Consider the following 20,284-nt stretch of genomic DNA (forward strand, 5'->3'; position numbering starts at 1 on the left):
ATTGCAGGCAGTGTCGCTAGCTGTGGAAACAACTGGTTGTATTGTGCTTCTTGCCATGGCATTACCACTGCAATCAATTCTTCTGTATCCTCTTCAAGCGGATTTCCCTTAGATTCTTCAATATTTGAACAATTGCTGAATTATTTAACCACGTGGCAGAACACTACTTCATCTGCCTGTCATTCCCCATTCTTCTGATTGACATGTTTAATTGTAAATATATTCCATTTAAAGTAAACTCAAGTGTTTATCTGCAACAGTTCCTTGTTGAAATATGGCCCTCAGCCCAACTATTTTTCTATTTAAATTTCCACCTGACCTAGCAATTGCAGTCAGAGTGACAAGGTTTCATAGTAAGTTCCCTGTTCTACAGCTAGACGCCCGGATTGGATCCCTGAGCAAGGAAAGCAGTAAGTAGGTCAGATTGAAACCTTAATAATATGTATATATATTATATATATATATATATATATATATATATATATATATATATATATATATATATATATATATATATATATATATATATATATATATATATATATATATTTGGTTTCTCTCTCTCTCTCTCTCTCTCTCTCTCTCTCTCTCTCTCTCTCTATATATATATATATATATATATATATATATATATATATATATATATATATATGTATATATATATATATATATATATATATATATATATATATATACATATACATATCGGGTGTTTCTGAAATTAGAGCCGCCCTCCACAGAACAAATGGAAGGTTATGAAGTTTTCTGCTATAGCCTGTCTCCAAGTACATTATTTTAAGTTTCTATTAAGCTATTTTTCATTTTACATTTCTTGTATTTTCAGACTGAGTGGCGGAGTTAGATACAGCCATGGCTAACGACTGGAGGAAATCAGACGGATTGACCGAATCCGGCTATAACCTTCAGAGAGGCCAGGATGCTGGCACATGCTTCATTTCACGTTCCTGGATAGCTAAATGCATTAAAAGAGATGAACTTTGTTAAAAGAAACTGGAACAAAAATCCATATAACTGTCATCGCAAAAGAGTGAGAATCTTGAAGGCCTGAAGTCCTTTCTCAGGAGTCAAAAGACATCATAGCTGAGGCAGTGGGTAGACCAAGAAAGTCTTTACGTAAATTGGCGCTTGAACTACAAACAAAAAGGGGAAAGAAGAGAAGTTATAGTGCTGTATATCGTGAGTTGAAAAAATCTGATATCAAGCCATTTCATGTTATCAGCAAGCCCAACATCACTCAGCAACAGAGAGAAGACCGTGCATGGTTTTGTGGTTCATTTCTGGGATGAAGCTGACTTTTCTCCATGTTGCCGCATCAGATGAATTCCTTTATTTACACAGTCAGGAAGCCAAATCATAAAATGACATCATTTGGGCTGGAAAGTTGATGATATCATTGACGTGAGCTATCGCCAAGTTGTGAAATTTCCTGAATGTTTTGGAATTTTTCTGTTTCACAGCCAAACGGTTAATGTTGATCATCAAAGAAAAGGAAAGTCATGGAATGGCAAATACTTCAGAGAAACTGTGCTTACTGGTAGAGTATTTCCTTTCCTCAGAGATCCTGAAAATGCGTTATCTGTTGAAGAAGTCACGTTTTTGCATGATAAGGCACCATGTTTCAAGGCTCTTCAGATACAGGAGCTGCTTTGAAACAGTGGTATCGATTTCTTCTCGTCAAGTGAATTTCCAGGTAACTCCTGACCTTAATGTGTGTGAAAACATTGGTAGTATCTTAAAGGATCGTGTTGAAGCGCGCACAGTGAACTATGTTGGTATACCAAGCCTCGACGACCTGTGAAGAGAGGTGACCGAAGTGCTCAGGGAAATGGAGTTTGAGTCTCAGCTTTTTTTCGTGATTTGCTGAAATCATACCCTCAAGAATGCAGGCTGTGGTACAGGCAGATGGAGGCCACACAAAATATTAAATACTCAGAGAGAAACTTAAGTAAATACCTGTTCTGAATTACTTTTTATTTTTGTCCATATCAATTTTAGTTTATGCTGTAGAGGGGGCGGGCTCTAATTTTGAACACTTATATATATATATATATATATATATATATATATATATATATATATATATATATATATATATATATATATATATATATATTTATATATACAAACATATATATACCAACAGGACCTCATTAAAACTGCATGGTATGTAGCTGAGATTATTCAAGGTAGCAAAAGTTTTAACGAGGTCCTGTTAGTACTTGTATTAATGCACAGAACAATTGTGTAAGTGAAAAGTTGATATATATATATATATATATATATATATATATATATGTATATATATATATATATATATATATATATATATATATATATATATATATAAAATATATATATATATGTGAGTGTGTGTGTGTGTGTTTTGTTTGTTTGCATGTATGTATGTTTTGGGTCCTTCCAGATAATGTCTAGCTCGAGATTAGGTTAAACTAGATAATTGAAGGGTTAATGTAAAAACAAAGAATACTGACTATATGTTTGCATCATTATCAGCATGACTGTACACAACTAGGTATAAGGAATGCTTTGGATGTATTGCATTTTTATGTGATTATAGCTGATGTAACACTGCACATTGTTAGGAAACAAGAGGAAAACAACAATAGACTGACACATGATGAAAAGCAAAAAGTGGCAATTCCAATACACAGTGGGTTTAACTGAAAAAAAAAAAATAATAGTAAACGCTACAATAGAATACGTTATATTTACCCAAACAGAAGGCTTGTAAGCAGCAAATCCATATTTAAGGAAACACAGCAGTTCATAGATAGATATGACTTTTATTCAGAATCAGATGAATACTCAATGGGTGAGAACGGTATTTTTAGAAGTTGATGCAGCTTACGTGAGAAGGTTGTTCCATGTGTGGGAAGTGGGTTACTGAAGGTTCAGCGGTGATCGAAGGCCTGACTACTGTAGCTTTAGTTGCTTGCTTAAACATTTTTTGCAAGAGTTCTTGAAAGGGTTACCTTCCTTGATGGGAAACTGGTTCATGATGACGTGCAGTGACAAGAATTGTGATGCATCCAAATACATAAGTGCTTATTTATACATTCAAACAATTTTGCAATAGCACCATTAGCCTCTTTCACTTGAGGCGAATACATGCAGTATGACTGTGTATTTGAAGCAACATTATGTACTTGAGGCACAGTATGCTTGCGTATTTGGAGCAACATTATGCACTTTAGGTGCAGAATGCTTGTGTATTTGAGGGAACAATATATACCACCACATGATGGTGTGTGTATAATGAATGTTAGTGCACGTTCAAGTAACAAATGGATACTTAGTGAAACCTTTTCCAGAGGTATGAAACATGGATATTTCAAAATTTTATGGTCAAGGGCATGAAACAAGCGTATCAGAGGACTCTGAGGATGAAAATTTAGACAGCAAAGATGACAATTATGATACTGATTTGTAAGTCCCAAGTCCCGACGATGATACAGTTGATGAAGAAAGTGAAGATGATGATCCAAGCAGCCCTGTTACAGGAAAAATAGAAGGTAGAAAAGTTATATGGAAGACTAAAATACCAGACGATATAATTTATGGAAGAAGTGTTTATAGGCCAAGAATATGCCAATGAGGGTACAGTCAGAAGCTCTGTAAAGTATTTTGAGGACTTGCTTGACAACAACATGGAAGAACAGTTAGCTGAAGAGTCAAACAGATATACAATTCAAAATGATCCTAACAAAGTACTGAATTTGACAATGAGTGAGCTGGAAAAGTTTTCTGGTATGTTGTACATAATGAACACAGTAAAACCTCAAAGAGCTAGATTGTACTGGAGTTGTCACCTGAGGTACCCCACAGTAGCAGATGTTATGCCTCTTCAAAGATTTGAGGCTACAAAGAGAAATCTTCACTGTGTAATGATTACCTGAGTCGTCCAGATGATTGTCAAGACAAATTTTACAAAATAAGGTCCATATCTGACATGATCACCTCAAAATTTTCAAGCACCGTTCCTGCTGAAAAACTTCCCACCGATGAACAAATTGTTGCTTTCGAGGGAAACTCAGTTATGAGAACCTGTAATCCAAAGAAACCTAAGAAGTGGGGATATAAGATCTTTGTTCTGTCAGGTATTGATGGTTTAATTTACAACTTTAAAATTTACACAGGAAAGATAGGGCTTGTCCCAGGTCAATAAGATCTGACAGCTTCCAGTAATGTTATCCTTGATCTCCTTCAGCAAATACCAAAAGGAATATGGCATAAAGTATACTTTGACAACTGGTTCAACAGCCCCCTTCTTTAAATTACACTATGGAAACAGGAAGGGTTTTGTTCACTTGGGACACTTAAACTGAATCGCGTTTCTAGCTGCAATATGCTCTCTGATGCACAAATGAAAAAGAAGTATCAGAATGCTTAATACTTAAAGGAAAGGCCCTTGAAAAAATAGGCCATCAGTGGATGTTGATGAGCTGTACAGAGCAAAAGCTAAAAAGGACCATACAGTACCCAGCACAGGAACTATTCTTATTGCGTATTATTTTCAGAATAATTTTTTTAGGAGTAACCTATTACGCACCAAATGGATTTGTACATTGCCTTAGAAATGCATACAACTTTGATTCATTGTAGCACCGAGAATTTGTAATTTCGTGTTTATTGTAAGGAAGAGTATAAACTTGTTACGGGGAAAACTAAATGAAAATGTTTAATTTTATATTTATTGTCTTTAAGATTATTTTTTATTTTATGCTTAAGGAACTATATACCAAAGATTTGCCGGGTCAGTTATTTTTTAGGGAAATAAAACACGAAAGACTCAAAAGGAAGATGTATTTGTATTGCCACATAATATTATTTTCATATAGGCTATGATGCACAATGTTGTCCTGGAACAACATAGTGGAATTCTTTAACAAGAAAAAAATACTAACACCATATTTAAGCTGCTTAAATCATATATTCCGTAATTATTACCTTGAGATTTTTAAAATAATAAAGCATGCAATATAGGGTGTTTTAAGAAAGATATGATGTTGAAGGATCTCAGTGATGTACAGTACGCTGGAAAAAATAACTCGTTGACAGCAACAATCAATTTGTATGATGAAAGAGAAGCTTAAGTTGATAAATTGACAAACTGGAATGGATAAGTGACTGGGTTTTGGTGTGAAAGTGAGTCTGAGACAAGAGTGAGTTGTTTCCATTGTCCTATTATCCCTATATTGCATGTTTTTTTTTTTTATCATAAGCTCTGGACATTAGGTGGATCTTGGGAGCCATCTATGATGTGTATCGGTTGCGTTCCTCCCTTTAATGGTCCTCTCTGGAGGGCAAAAAGCCGTCCTAGACAAAATTACTTTCACTTCGCGCTATGCAGGGCATTAATTTACAAAAAGGGAATGAGCTGGTGATGGGAAAAAAGAATTAAGTTACTCAAACGAGTATAATTAAACCCTACGAACAAAATTTGTACAATTTCGAACATAATCCATTTCTCGTTGATTTTAATGTTGCATTTAAACGCAGATAACAGATAGTCTTTATTATGAGCAGCTGAAAATGAAGTTTCCCTCTTCAGTTTTACAGAACAAACTGTTCAGTGAAAAATCAACGAGAGACATTCTTTGAGACCATAACAATGACATGAATGGCTGATTTAGACTACAAAAATTCAATCCTTTTTTTTTTTTACCAAATGTAAACAAAATAAATGGAATAAAAGTTAACCTAACAAAACACGACATAGTGTTACTACCAGCATAGTATTCAAAAGGAGGAAAATAAACTGAAAAATGAATACTTCTGTAATCCCAACTCCAAAGTTAGGATACACTTGTGCACAGAACTGAAAATCATTTGATTTATGAAAGAAGACTGCAGTAAATCAATGAAAAGTGTCAGGATCAAAGTCGCTGAACAAAACTTACGTATTAAAAATAAAAATCATTGCCAGAACGCACGAGAAATGTATACACTGTTGCTGTACACGCACTGGAATCCGTATGGGAAATTGGTTGTTTGCTATAGGTTCTCTGGCATCAAGACAACTAAGGTCATTGACGCCGATATCATTTATTGGAACTGAAGAAATTTACATGAAAACCATGGACACAATGGCAAGATTATATATATATATATATATATATATATATATATATATATATATATATATATATATATATATATATATATATATATATATATGTATGTATGTATAAATATATTTATATATATATATATATATATATATATATATATATATATATATATATGTATGTATATATATATATATATATATATATATATATATATATACTGTTTATATATATATATATATATATATATATATATATATATATATATATATATATATATATATATATATATATATATATATATATATATATATGTATGTATGTATTATATGTGTGCATTAGTCCATAACAAATCTAAAAACGTCAAAATGTGTTCATAACTTGGGTACATACATAAAAATTAGTAACAAAGTACTGTATGTGCGGTGTGTGTATATTACCCCGATGAAACTATATGGAATATAACGAAAGACAACTAGATAAATGGAACCGCACATTTCAATAAAATACAAAACAAAGAAGACATCAGATGCAAAATCTCACGAGTATAGATGAAAATATCATTCATCTATACATTTTAAATATCAAACATTTCATATTTTTCTTCCGAAAAAATAAAGACCTTAAAATACATTCATAAAAGAAGTTAAACATCCAAAAGCTATTAGAAGCGCTAAAAAAATTACAGTCGTAAAGAGCAACAAAACTACATTTAAACTTTTTTATATTTAAATTGACACCAACCCCTTCGTCAAAGATACCATGTAGTGAAATGTAAATCTCTCCGTACTACGTCACATGTTTGAGAGACACGACGTTTCCAACTAACTACGAGCCCACTGGATTGTTTACCAGTACACAAGTCAGCACCTGTATCCTACTGTATATCATCTTCCACAAAGAGCAAAGATGACAAATTAGCGATATAACGACACAAAACATGTGATAAGCTAAGGAAAAAAGATTAATTTAAAATTTTAACGATAAATTTGTCCTGATAATAAGAACCCTTTTACCACATGCAAAATGTATACTGTATAATTAACTAAATAAAAATGATAACAGGTTCATCCAATCGAATTTCATGTAAAAAGTTACATACGATGCAGGACTTTTCCTTGGAACACACGATTCATACCGCCCACTAAACGAATTTCCTGGTTTTATACAACGCGGCATTTGAAAATGTGTGGATTAAGCCCTATTCAAATAGTTGCACATAATTCACGATCTGCTCAAAAAGTTGCGTAAGAAACGCACCATGGATGACAAATGGTGCCTCAGGTTGACGGCTTAGGCTACGGTTACTATGGATGCGAATTCTGACGAAAATGTCTTCTGACGAATACGTCAGAAACCTCGTCAGAACAAGGTGGTTACACTGTATGCGTTTTCTGATACTCTGATAGTCATTACGTTTCTGCCGCCCAGCAAAGATGGATGAACTTGACCAATATTTTTTCTTGAAAGTCCGCAAAGTTATCTAGTTCTTTACTAAAAACATATATAATTAATTATATTATACATCATTTACCGTTAATTACAGCAAGTAATATGCAAGAAATTCTGTAATAGTAAATTATGTCCCAATTACTTTTAATTGCTTAAAAATGTTAACCCCACATCAAAATAAAAATTGTACTTACTGCTAGTGTTGAGTTCTGTAGCAATCTTCTCCCACTTTTGCCGAGAAATATCTGTTATGGTAATTTTTGTCTCTCTCATATCCCACAAACACCTGTTCTCGTACACAAGGCTGATCAATTTATCGTTATCCATGGTGGAATAATAAAATCAATCTAAATTCAATGCACAAAAATACCAAAACAGACGCAGGTCGCATGAAAAATCAAACTTGTTTGAACGCTCAAATGGTTCTGACGACTTCGTACGTGTTCTGACGTGCTCGTTGCTGCCACTGTAAACACTCTCATTGGAATGCATGCCTTTGTTTTTTCTTCGAATTCGTCAGAACTCGTCAGAACAAATATTCGTCAGAATTCGCATCCATAGTAACCGTAGCCTTAGGCTATGGTTACAGTGGATCCGAATTCGGACGAAAAATTTTTCGTCCGAATTCGGACGAACAATCAAAATAATGGAATACATAGGAAGTGGTTACACTGGCAGCATCTTTTCGGACGACTTCGACGAACAATTTGGCGTTTCAAAAATTTTGTTTTTTTCGTCCGAACAGTCACGAACTACCCTTCATCAGGCATGGATGTGGAGCAGCTTATTAGAGAAGTTTTTGAAAAAGAGGAGTCTGTGGATTTAAAGGAGAAATTGATTCATGCAATCTTCGATTGCATTAAGATGTAAAAAATGTATGTGGTGTCATTCTATGATACTCATGGAACTTATTCGGTTGCCTTAGAAGTTCTGGAAAAAGTTTATGGTGCTCGCCGTCCGTGTTTCTTGTAGTGAATAATGGATTCACATTCTCAGTTCTTCCAAACAGTAAGATTTTTAACAGAGGACTTTCCAAGAGGTACAGATCTTCCATCCTATCACTCACTTTACTTCTCACCAACTGACGAGATTCGTCCGAATAGACGGAGGCACTGAAACCACACAGTTCGACGAAAATTTCAACGAATTCGGACGAAAATTTTTCGTCCGAATTCGGATCCACTGTAACCATAGCCTTATGCGTTCTATAAATAACCGATTTTCAAAATCTCTCGGTGTCCTAAATCGCTGGACGATGGGCTTCAATCGTAGGAAAAATCCGTCAAGTAAGACAAAAAAATAAAAGTAATATTTTTCTTGGTTTCTGATGACTCGTTCAACTTTCATAGCATTTGTATGGATTTGTCTGTTAGCACATGTACGGAGGTGCCTTTAAAATAATAATTTTCCATACTTTTCATCATCTGACCCTTCGCCCTGCTCTCTCTACCAAAGTATTCCCACCGAGGCTTTTGATGTTGCATTTCTTCGAAGTTTAAGCCTGCCGTGTTACTGGAAAACACACTTCGTTTGAAACTAAAGCCTTGGCTTTCCATTATCTTATTTGGCTTTTCATTAACTTTAACAATGTATCGACTTGGCTCGTTATCGCTAAGTTCATTCTCTGAGAAATCTTGTTGGTTACATCCCAGCTTTCAATTACTGTATGAGCGCCTATCATGCTTTTCTTTTCAACGAAATCGCAGGTAAGCTAGTTTTTTGTTTTTCAATATTTTCAGTGGTTAACAGTACGGATGCTTCTGTTACCCAAGTTTTTTTAATATGTTCCACTCCGGTATAAAGATTTATCACTTTCAAGAACCATATTTTTCATTTAAAGCAAATCACCTTCCGTCTGGCATTGTTTCTCACAATACTGATTTAATGCATTAAGTCAAGTTACCAAAAACTTCTATTAAATGTTTTTAGTTTTTCTTCTAATTGTTATAACCCTATGATCCTATTCAAATCAACGAACAAAATCATGTAAGTTATTACATTTTATAATGAAAAAAATTTGCCGAAGGCGGATGAGGTTTAGATTGGAGTAGAATTGAATATGCAAATAATGCTGTCTTAATCAGCAGAGCACCACAAGATTTGCAGAGCTTGCTTGATAGAATGCATCATACATCTAGACAGATAACCAGAAAAAATAGAAGTAATGAAGACATGGTATGCACATGAGGACGAAATAAGATTAGGCTGAGAAAGTATTTATAGCACGAATCTTTCAAATAATTTAAGTACAATGAGTTAGAGTTTAGTGAAAGACTTAAATAGGCGAATTAAACAATGTGCAGGATAAATTAGATTTAGAAATCAAATAGACGGAAATTGCATACAAATATTGTGCATAATTCTAGTAGAGGCTGTATTACAATATGACTATGAATCATGGTATGGCAATAAAACTAAAAGATTGTGTTGACTTAAGGGAGTCGGACGCCAGGACAGAATTAGAAATAATACCATAAAAAAAATTACCGAAGTAGCGTCAGTAGACGAGATGATGATGACGGAAGTGGAGAGGGCTTGTGCATGTCCTTCGCACCACCCGGGAGAATAAACTGTCAGCTGAGCTCGTGTGGGCACCAGAAGACTTGGAGGACTCAGACTTACTTGGATGAAATATAAGAAAAGGAAGACTGAAGATGAGCGAAGATTCGTGGAAGATACAGCACAGGAAAGATATGAGTAGAATTCCAGAGGCCCTTTGCGCCATGGGGTGTTGGGGGGAAGGGAGTGATGGCGGCGATGAAAACTAGTCCATTATACTGTTATGATGACCCAAATTTTCGTCTTGTTTTTAACAGAGTGGGAATTATTAGTTGAGAGAGCTAGTCTTGACCAGATCTGATTAATTAATTTTGTCGTCGTCACTCTCGTACAGAATTTAACAGTGTTAAGATTTGGAGCATTTTTAGGCATGTATGAAGTATATGAATAGTACATGAAGAAAAATTTCAAGGTACTCTCCTATAATGCCAGTGAGTGGTTTTAGAAATAAATGTTACGATATTATGCAACAGGGTTGGGGATATTAAGACACTGAGATTTTTAAATGTACCCCCAGTCGAATCCATTTCCTGGGACAGTAACAAAAAGGCTGGGCTATTTACTACCGTCATGGTAGAAGTCCATTGTAAAAAGACTGACTGGATCTGTATAATTGCCACTGGCCATAAGAGAGGCTCATCGGACATTCAGAGTGCACATCCTCCTCAAAGGTTTCACAACCTCTGCCTTGGGATATGGTATATCAGAATCCCCACTGGCACTTCCTAAGGAAGCACTGACCACGTAGCATCACTTACTACCACCATGGTAGCAGTCAAATTCAACTGACTACTCTGTATAGTAAATTTATAATGTATTTTTAATGAAATTTGCGCAGGTTTTAAATAAGGATAGTATTGCTATGCAGTTCACTAATGTAAACTCTACAGGTACTACTTCCTTCCACTATACAAAGAAATCTGAACAACACATTTTCAGCAAGCATCTGGCAGCAATGTCGAGAGTAGATGAAACTTAAATATTGCATCAAAAGAAGCCGAATATTCTCATCTGGAAAGTACTAAGTTATATTCCATGAACAGTGTACGTTTTACAATATATGTATATAGTACACTACAAGTCATACTGTATATATATATATATATATATATATATATATATATATATATATATATATATATATATATATATATAGTACATATAGAAATATAAACACACACACACATATATATGTGTGTGTGTGTTTATATATACATATATATATACATACATATATAATATATATATATATATATATACTGTATATATATATATATATATATATATATATATATATATATATATATATATATATATATATATATATATATGACTATTTATCACATCACTGTATATATATATATATATATATATATATATATATATATATATATATGTATATATATATATATATATATATATATATATATATATATATATATATATATATATATATATATATATATATATATACAGCAATCCATCGATTATCCACAACTCGACATTATCTGCATGTAACCAGGATTGAGGCACCCAACATATATGTACAATATATATACAATTCATAAAAATTAATAAAATTATGTTCCGATAATTGGTAATGATGTGTGGGCATAAAAAAGAGTTGGTAACACACTTATAGGCATAAACAGGCTGAACAAGAGTTTTAGGACGGGGGTGGTTAGGATGGGAGTGGAGCAATTGTTAATGCTGTGGGTATAGAGAAAAGTGTTAGTAACACTGCTCGCAAGCACGAGCACGCAGAGAAAGTTGGGTATTGCGGTGGCTGGGGAAGGAGTTAAACTCTAGGTACATATCCAAATCCTTAACTTCTCACAACAATCCAGATTATAAGTCTGCAAAAACTCCGGTAAATCGGGCAACTGATAGACCTCGACTACCCAAACCTATGGGGGTAAGACTTGAAAAAGAAAGCAGATATTGGTATGTTGACAACACCAATGGCACAGGTTGCATACCCTAAATCTTCACCTTGGTGTAAATTACCTATTGAAACATGCCCAGTCTTGGGAGGGAGAAACATATTTCAAATAAAGTGATTAGAAGTGAATTTCTCCAGTATTCCTTCCAACAAGAGGGAAAAGTGTGTATACTGATGGCCCTAAGTCAGAAGATGGAGTTGGCTTTGCTACAATGCTGGGAAATGATGTGAGCAAGAAATTACCTACATCCAGCTCGATATTCACAGCTGAATTATATGCCGTGCTTAAAGCTGTAAAATATGTTTTTAATAAAGGAAAGATTGGTGTAAGTTGTATTATATATTTGACTTGAGTAGTCTACTATCCTCATTAAAACAGTTGATGCCCTTTTACCACCTAGTACATGGTGTACAAGATTGGCTGGCCTTCCTCTACTCAAGTAAGCATTTTCTAATTGGATGCCCACTCTTTACCCATGAAAGTAGAGCTACCTCAATATATGGCAGGTCCATGATTGGGCTACGCAATAATAATGGTAATATAAATAAATTAATGTTATTTTTAAAGAAAATTTTTAGTTTAACCTTTTTACCAGATTATACCTATTTGTTTTTTTATAAAAGACTTTTATTTATTTTTAATTTTTTTATCCTAATTTATAGTTTTCATGAATTTTAGTTAAATTTACTATATTAGATCGGCATGTATTCGCTAAAAATTATAAATCAATCAATCAATCAATTATACTTGCTGTAACTTTTGACTCGCATCTTACTTTTGTCAGCAAATGACCCACAGAAGTTAGGCATTTTAAGTAAAGCCTCTTATATTGACAACAGTGATAAAATCAACGCAACCTATTTACGTCATTTGTCTTTTCTTTACTACGCTGTTCTCCGGTGTGGATGTCAGGTTCTGCCAGAGACTCAGCTAGAGTGGTTTGTGGTGGTAGGTTTCTGTTTCCTAACACTAGCAGGTGTTACTTGGACCATCGAGAGATGGTCTCTTGTTTGTCAGTTTTTCATAGGCTGTATTTTAACAGAGAACTTTCACCATCACAATTAATCCTGCCGAGAGCGACCAGATTTCCTGAACAGCAGCACAAAAAATGCAGTAATGTGCCACGCTGCCGAGCTTCTCAGTTCCTGAGGTATTTTATTCCTCACACTGGTGGACTGTGGAATAGACTCCCTGAGGATGTTGTGCAATTAGAGCCTCAGGAGCTCAAGCGAAGATGCAATGCACTACTACCCTAAAACAATTCACTTTGTACCTTAATAATTTATCTATATTCTTGTTTATTTACTTACTAATCTATTAATTTATTTTTTATTTTTTGATAAACGATTTCTTTCTGTATTTCATATTATCTTTTATAACTTCTTTCAAATGAACACTATAATCTTTGGAAGCTTGAATCCGCAGACAATGACCTCTAGTATCGAGTTCTTTCTATATTTTTTAATTTTTTGTGGTTTTCAGATTCTTTGGCAGATATTCCGATATTGGAACTGTCAGCGGAGACAGTCCCCATGATTTAGGATTCCATGCGGAACAACCAACTAAAATCGAACAAATAATAACTGAAAATATATGAAAAAAAAAGACCTAATGGATGAACCGCCACTTCGACGCTTTAGGAAGCTAGCTGGTATATCTTCAGAGAACGATGGAATAACCTGAGCTATGGAATTGCTTGGCTTCAACTAAGGATCCACTTTTTTTTTTTTTTGTTAACAATTACCTTCTCACTCTTACAAAAAATTTTCAAATATTTTACATGGTCGGAAACTTTGCTGCTTTAGTTAGACTGATAAGGAGAATCGATCTCTCGTTGTATATACTGTATATTTTGAATATAGATTTTTACTTAAATCAGTATGGATTTTTCCACCATTTTAGTGACTCATGTGATTTTGAGATTTTCACAGATTAATCATTTATATAATATGATTTAATTAGTTAATTTGATTAACTACTGTAAACATATGTAATATGAAATTTAAAACGATTTACTTTGTATTCCATTACACTGCAGTTTCATTTTTTCAGAATCACATTTTAGACATCACGTACCATTTCATTGAAAAAAATAAATTATGACAGAAAATAGAATTTTGATCATCACTTTCCTCAGACGTCAGAAATTGTGTCGCCAGATAAGAACATGGAAAATGATGCCATGTGTCACATGCCCGATGAAAAGTGAAATTATATTTCCAGAAGTTTCATTAGCAGGAAATGTTGAATCAGATTTAATTATTTCAAGTTATTTTGTGCGTGCGTTTGTTTGGTTGTTTGTTTGGGTACGTTTTGTTTCTTTTTATGATAAGGATTAGACCAAATCTTCTCAAAGCAACGAGGACTGCTTGGAATCCGACAATTGCTAGGTGATAAGATATTGTAATCTCTGCAGGCATGGTTGATCATCAACTTGCCTATCGATCTACATTAGCAATGGAAGAATTCGTTTACCCTATCATTTTATGTTACCCATGTAAGCTTAAAAGACAAATATAGATATGAGCTTTATCAAAGATCATGATAATTTACCAAGAAAGAAGAAGAAATCAGTCACATGAATTCCTCGTAGTGCGCTAAGAGCTTCTCATTTTTTCATCTGGCGCAGACAAGAATGAGTATGAACTGCTCAGCCGAATTCGACCATGTAAGAGACTGTGGTTATTGAAATGTTTTTAACCTTCAATGAATGTAAAAACCATCACTGTTATCGAAAAAAGAATAGAAAAAAATGACACAAATGTTAGAATTATAATTTTTCCTCAAGTATGATTTGTGAAACCATAAGATAACATTAAAGAGTGAGTCCCATTTGTTACGCATATTCAAAACCACACTTCAAGTACTTGAATTTGAGAGAGAGAGAAAAAAAAACACTTAATTTCTTAAAAAATTAAGGCAGGCGTGGTAGGACATGGTGCCCCAGGTAAGGTGGGGGCAAGGTTAGGATATATACCCGCAAGTACCACACCACAATTGTTAAAATGGTTAATGGGGGGGCGGGGGTTAAAACTTCCTCGGGGAACCTAGCACCTAAGCTAGGTTAGGTTAGGGAAGGTTAGGTCTGGTTGTACCCTAACCACAATTGATACAGTGGGATACATTAGGTTAGGTTAGAAAGGATAAGTTAGAATGTATCCCTGTAAGTACCATGCATTTTTTTTATAAGATTAGGGGAGTCCATGGGGGTAAAACTACCATGACCCAAATTCCCCATGGGTGCTATTTATTTTAATTCTCACCCACCAACAAATCCTGGTTTTCCACTGTGGACCCTATAACTGTTAGGATATAGGGTTAGAGGATTCAAAAAGTAAAGGATTGATGTCTACAAACAATAATGGTAAAAACACATAAAATACAAGTCAATCAGTCTGAAAAATATATTGTTCACGGATTTGTCCGTAAATCAATATATCATGTAATTAACAAATTAAGTCTTGAACCAGCCCACGGTATCAACAAGGGATGGTACTTAACTAGGAGACAGTAGTTATTTTGCATGAAAAAATGTAAGAAATCTTCCTCCAATTAATTTCAAGCTTATATACACAAACCCCTGCAGTTATGTTTGCAAGTCCAATGGGGTAAATGTCGCCAACAATTAAATGATGTTAATTCTGCTACTTTTTCCTTATTGATTGTGAATAGGAGGTGAACAATAACTTGAATATATACTGATATAGAAATGAATACTTAGTACATTTTTGAAATTCCTTTATTGTTGTTTTCATGCAGTTTCATAATTTGAAAATTACTGAGTAGCACGAGCCTCTTCCCTGTCTTTTCTTCAGGGAATTTATATCGTGTCATGCGTAATGTGGTCATTTTTCAGACTCCTCTTTCTTTTCCTTCCTTCCAGACATTCCAATAACACACTGGCTGTCCTGTATGTGCATGGTCAAGTGAACAAGTTTATATATATATATATATATATTATATATATATATATATATATATATATATATATATATATATATATATATATATATATATATATATATATTATATATATATTATATATATATATATATATATATATATATATATATATAATAATGTGAGACCTTTAGTCTACGACGCTGGATATGAAATGGGCAGATCAATAAACTATATTTCTAAAACGCAATCCCCATAAGACTGGCACACTCAATCTCCCTAACACCAATCAATATACTTTGCTGTGCACTTCCATTTTCGTTCCCTGTTTAATACAAGAATCAGAATTATTTATGATTAGTTCCGATGTAAAATCGTTATTTACAAATATTCCTCCTAATGTAACAATCTATATAATACTGAATGAATTGTTGATTAACAATTATGTAGTGTTTGGAAACAGTAATTATCTATCATATACAATCGTTTTAACTGCAACGGTACAATTTTCGAACAATTAATGGTATGGCTATGGGGTCACCCTTTGGTCGTGAATGTGCTATTACTCTTATGAGTTAATTGGGAGTTATTTTTGAGTGGCCTGACACATTTAAACCTGCCTTTTACAAAGTTCATGTTGATGACACGTTTGTCCTATTCGATGATCTCTCTGATCGGAATTATTTCTTAATTTCGATGATAAATTTCAACTTAACACTTTTTTCATGCAGTCTGATGCTAGTGGAAAGCTTACATTTTTGGATTTGAAGTATTTAGACACAGTGGTGAGTTTGGCTCTGGTATTTTTATCTTTTAAAAGGGACCCTTACTGGTATCGGTCCAAATTTTTTCAACCACTTAGCTTTAAAATTCAAGAATGACTCTCTCAAAACCTTGTTACCCCTTGCATTGGACTTTGTGTTCAAACACATGTGGAAACTGATATCTCAAATACTCATTTTTTCCCAACAAACCTATTGCCTGTAATACTTTAAAAGTTTCTAGACACGCTCATCCAAAAATGAAAACATATGGTGTATGTGATGAAAGAATTAAAATTTTTGTCCTTTTGTAATAAGTGTAGAAATTTACTGAAATCTGTAAGGCAAGTCAAAGGTCTAAAGTTATTATAAACTTTATAACCTTATCAAATAGGATTTTATTTTCAAATAGGCCCCCAACGATGGCAGTCTTTTTCGATTCAAGGACATCCTGCTCGAGGTGCTGCGTTTCTGAGTAATTCACGAAATCATTGCTCAAAAGCAAACTTTGGGTTATAGTGCTGGATGCACGTCCCGTGTTCTTCAAGCGATCTTGGTCTCACACCGGGTGTTATTCACAGAACACGGAGCCCCTTACAAGACAAGGAGGGCTTTACTGACAGCCCACGGTTTAAAATGCGAACATAAAATGACAAAGACCCCCAGATACTTGCTCGGTCACATGTTTGAATTCTTTGCTCATTTTTGAGCCATTGTTCATCAAACAACTTCGCCCCTCCATTAACAAAATCACTATTTCTGTCCCACTTGAAACAGCCTAAAATGAACCCCCCCCCTTTTTTTTTAGCAAATTTTCTTCTTTAGAAATATTCCCACTTCCACTTGAGATTACAGCAGCTTTCCTGCTTATTTGTTTATTATTTTAAGTACGTTATTTTTTGTACGAATTTTGTATATCCTATATCTGATTATAAATTTCACACAATACTTTACGTATTCGACTTAACGTTGATTTGATTTTTTCTTGTTTTGTGCATTATATTTTTATGTTGCTGACTGATTTATGAAAATCCGGTTATAAAGCATCACTGGGGCACTTGCAGACATTCAGCTTAAAAAAGTGAAAAGAGGAGTTGAAGTGCTTGGACAGAAAGACTGAAAGAAGCGGAATGGAGGTAAAGTGCAAATCTAACAAGTGGTTGCAACTGGGGGCAGAAGGGGCCATGCAAACCACCTTTAGTAATGCCTACAGGGCATCAGGCGAGGTACACTTGCCGCAGTACCCCTCTTTTACCTTTTAATTGTGTCATTGCTTTACTTCGAAAATGGAATTTATTGTCAAACATTTCATACTTTATGATTCAAGTTTATTTATGAGCATGCATTCACTGGTAAAACAAATAATTGACAACATTCAAAGCATTCATAGCTTGCAGAACATGATCCTCTGAGATTGTTCTGCTCAATTAAACCCGATTAGAGAGGGAATATGCGAATAAAGATAATTATTACTATTTTTTATCTTCGAGACAACCCTTAGAGAATCTGCAGACTCTGAAAATGTCCACATTCACTGGTGCCTGCATCTTTTGCCGTCACTAATTCGTGAGCATTGGCAGTAACTTGGTAACACATCTCGCTGCCTCAACGCCCCAAGGTAAGCGTAGCCCGCACTTGTTCACGTGACACTGAGATTTTGCAGCTCAGCCTGATACATGAAACGAGCATAATTTGCTCTGGTGATAAATAGTATCTTTGAAGCAGGTACGTATTGGTTTTTCTTCGGTACAATTCTCATCGACCAAGAAGTAATTTTCTCTTCGGCTGAATTAGACACGAGTGCTTTCTTAATAAGATTATCTGTTTACAATTATTATGAAGATTTTATAAATTTACAGTTTCATCAACTGCAATCAGCAGTTTTTAAGAGTCGATTTGACTTAGGGAAGAATTTTTCTCTGTATGTCTTGTATCAGTGAACTGTGTTACTTAATTGTATTGGTTTAAATCAAGTCAACCTTATGTCAGCACGGGAGCCTGTTAAAGGTATGAAGCGCTGACATCAACCACTGGACTTGTCAAAGTAACCGAGATGAGGTCCTTCAAGTAGGTTGATTTGCCCCAGAAGAATACGTATTTCGTCAGGAGTCGGGTTGCTTTGCAAGCTCAGTCTCTCTCTCTCTCTCTCTCTAAGGAATCAACAACTACTTCCAACATGTCGATCGCTGCACAGAAGGCAAGGGGCGTTACACGACGAGTGAAAACATGCCATACCGAAGGGATGAAAGCGCTGAGTTTTAGTCTTCTCAGATGACTATGAAAAATAATCATTTTGATGTTTTTAACGAGAGGAAAACGTAATGTGCATCAGGTTTAATATTTATGGTGTTCGGGTGTTTTTTATGATTAGAATTGGACTCAGGTATGAGCATACAGTTAGACGGGTCAATTCTGCACCTATTTGTCTGCTTATGGCATTTTTTGTATTTTGTATAATAATATTAGCTTTTTCACTATGGTAACTATTCGGAATAATCGAATTCATGTTCTTGCTGATAAATTATTATATGATATGCGCTGTGTATAACACAATAGGGTAAAATGAGAATATCTGGTTACTTCATAACTTGATATGTTGCAGCCTTTCAACCAGGTAACACAAATCATTGTTTTCATTTTTTTGGCATTGCCGCCAGGAAGGTTTTTTATTCAATGGCATTTATCATGCCCCTTTTTTGGTTCATTACCGCTAGGAAGGTCTTTCAGGAATTGCGATACATTCAGTAATATTCCTGGCCTTTAATGTGCTTTTAGACCTACATACTGGCCTCCTAAGATGCTGCTCAAAATTCACAGCATTCCCCCTCTTGAACTAGGCACTAAAATTATTTTTTTTACTAATCCCTCAGTTCCTCTTAGGCATATGGCTTCCGCAAACTGATTTTAGACATATTGATAATGTATAATCATAACGTCACCGCTATGGTGCAGTCTCTGAGGTGGTAGTGCAAATACTACTGAAGCTTCCGAACAAACGGCTCCAACAGACATTATTCAGTTATAAAATTTGCTGGTAGGACAGTTCTCCTTGTAGTACTTCGTTTTTCAGACAATAATAACAATAACAATAAGCCAAAAATACCTGCAAACTTCTCTATTCCCTTTACTTAAGTGATGGGATAACTTCTGTAAGCACTAAATCTGAGCGGGAAATATGCGGAGAAACTTACTTTTCCAGCTGGGATTCGACGCCACGTAATTTAAGTTAGACCGAGGCTGTCGTAAATCACAGCAACCGAATTATGAAATAACCGAAGCATTTCCGCTACACAGACCTATCTGCACAATACGTTATAGTTTGACAAATTGAGGAAGAGAGACTGCCCGTTTTTTGGGTCAATACGTTGCCGCCAATTCTCCCTCGTCCTGTAAGTCATACCATTATCAGAAGTCATTTTCCTTTAGGATGCTGAAATATGTTCTTAAAATGACTGTGTAAATCCATGTTTATCCTTCTGACTTCACGTTGTCACATTGTTTATAAGTGTTCCTGCGCACGTGTGCTAGAGATACCCTCTTAATGATGTTTTCTCCTTTT

The sequence above is a fragment of the Macrobrachium rosenbergii genome, chromosome 46, assembly GCF_040412425.1.
Source record: "Macrobrachium rosenbergii isolate ZJJX-2024 chromosome 46, ASM4041242v1, whole genome shotgun sequence".
NCBI classification, from domain to species: domain Eukaryota; kingdom Metazoa; phylum Arthropoda; class Malacostraca; order Decapoda; family Palaemonidae; genus Macrobrachium; species Macrobrachium rosenbergii.